The sequence below is a fragment of the Pleuronectes platessa genome, unplaced genomic scaffold, assembly GCF_947347685.1.
Source record: "Pleuronectes platessa unplaced genomic scaffold, fPlePla1.1 scaffold_27, whole genome shotgun sequence".
Lineage (NCBI taxonomy): Eukaryota > Metazoa > Chordata > Actinopteri > Pleuronectiformes > Pleuronectidae > Pleuronectes > Pleuronectes platessa.
Window position 1 is genome coordinate 1,429,808 of NW_026519162.1, and position 2,679 is coordinate 1,432,486.

Genomic DNA, 2,679 nt, shown 5'->3' on the forward strand with positions numbered 1-2,679 from the left:
AGATATATCTGAGGTCCAGATCAATACATGTGACTGCTGCAGCGACTGGAGGTCAAATGTACTGAAGTTAGACAGAATAATTACAATGTACAGAAGAAAAACACTGTGAAGGAAACTTTATTTTTTAATATATCTTATTATAAGATTTAGAATCTGATAGATAGGTCAAATGACCAAAAGGAGAGAGTAAAGTGTTAAACATTTCTAAAATACAGTTTCTGTAATCCAACACCCACCTGTGAAAGTTTTCTCATGTTCAAAAAGCACTGAACAGAAAAAGAAAAGAGAGGAATAGAGGGTTCTGTTGGAAACTCCTTTTCACAAAATTACCAGATTATGATGGAGCATGCCTACCCCCTAGTGGCCAAAAGAAGGAAAATCCAAAACTGATTTTGACCACTGTTGAAGTTTCTGACTGATGATGCTTTCAGAATAAAATCCAATTTCATGACTCACTAATGTGAAATACAATTTTTCCCATGTCAGATATTAATATTTTTTAATTTGCCAGTCTTATCTTTTACATGTGTAGATGAATTGTCTGTGATCTTTTGTTTTCTTTCCAGCTTGCTCTGAACTGCTGGCTTGGGAGACAAAATAATCATTTAGAAAATCCAGAAGCAAAAGCTTGTTGATTAAATTATCAATCAAGCATTTCGTTAGAATATTGAAAAGTGAAGAATTCCTGATCTCCTCTTAATGTCTGTTTATTTTCTAAATGATTCGTCTTTGAGTTTTGGATCACTGGTCAGTCTCAAAATAAGTTTAGAGACATCATCTTGAGCTCTCAAAACTAAAATGTTACTTTATTGACTAAATAAATGTATATATTGATACAAATAAATGACATGACCAAGATTCTGACCATAGAAATAATATAATTTGCAATTTAGTTATGAAACGAGGAGGTGGCTCTATTGTGGCGAGCATAAAATCCACCTAATTAAGTATTATGATTAAAAGTCATAAATCATAACCAGCATTACTGCTCTATTACCAGCTAACGGAGGGCTTCACCTCCATATTCAACCTCTCCCTAAATCTCTCGACAGTCCCCTCCTGCTTCAAGCAGGCCACCATCATCCCCATACCTAAGAAATCATCCATCACCTGCCTAAACGACTACCGCCCTGTAGCACTGACCTCCACCATCATGAAGTGCTTCGAGCGGCTGGTCAAAAGCCACATCTGCTCGACCCTTCCGAACCCCCTTGACCCCTTCCAATTTGCATACCGCCCAAACCGATCCACGGACGATGCCATCGCCCCGACAACACACACCACCCTCTCCCACCTGAAGAAGGCCAACACATATGTGAGGATGCTGTTCGTGGACTACAGCTCCGCATTCAACACAATTGTGCCTGCCAAGCTCGTCCCCAAGCTCAGGAGCCTGGGTCTTAAAACCCCCCTGTGTAACTGGATCTTGGACTTCCTGACGAGCAGACCCCAGGTGGTGAGCTCCTCGGTGTGTTCATCACAGATGACCTGACCTGGTATCATCGGCTGCCATCTCCCTTCCGTGCAAGGCATCTACAGCACAAGATGCCTGAGAAGAGCACTGAAGATCATCAAGGACCAGAGCCACACAGGCTGTGGACTTCTCACACTGCTGCTGTCTGGCAGACGTTACCGGAGCATCCGAGCACGGACTACCAGACACACAAACAGCTTCTTCCCCCAGGCCATTAGGCTTCTGAACAATCAACACTGACCCTCTGAACAGTCACCATATACATTCTGCTCCCCCACTCATACAAATACACTTACTTCACATATATTCATATTATTTAATTTAATATTCCCCACTCCTTCACCCTGTAAACTGCTGCTTCATTTGACTATGTTTTAAAGAGTAGAGTAGGAGCCAGAGCTTTCAGCCATCAAGCCCCTCTGCTGTGGAATAATCTACCACTTTCAGTTCGGGAAGCAGACACCATCTGTATGTTTAAAAGTAGGCTTAAAACCTTCCTATTTGATAAAGCTTATAGTTAGAGCTAATTAGTGCGGCAGAACGTTACTTGTCCTATGTTCTAAACTAGGAAGCATTTAGTTTAAAGGCATAGAGGTATTGATGTCTAATCTACTGAGTGGGCCACATGGTTTTCATAGAACTACCATACAAACCAGTAGCCAGTCAGATTTACCTTGAGCCTCAGTGTACCCTCAAGTTCGGCCTGTATCATTGATTACAAGGCAAAAAACCCTGATGACAGTAAGGTGCGAAGGGAATTTATGACACATGACACACGGAGCTTCTCTTTCCAGCTTCTCCCTCCTCTTCTCCATCCTTATCACATCAAAGTAATTAATATTTCATCAATACATGTTTGTGACCCTTGTTCCCCTTCCCCGGAATCTCTTTGCCTTATCGCCAGCATATCCAGCGCCGCAGCTGTGGCCGCACCATGGATTACGATTTGTGGATCGCGTATCAGAGGTCGAAATGTTGGATCGCCTGTGGTGGATTCTATATCGTGTGGGCTGATCGTAATGATAATGGAGGATCCTTTATCGCGTTGGCATCAGATAATGGTGGTGGACCACGACCGAGGTGGCAGGTGACAATGGATCCTGACTGGCGGTAGAGGACAATGACTTTGGACTATAGTGGATCCGATCTGGATGATGGATCATGATCTTGCTGGCTGCTGACCATAGACTATGATTGCAGCAGGA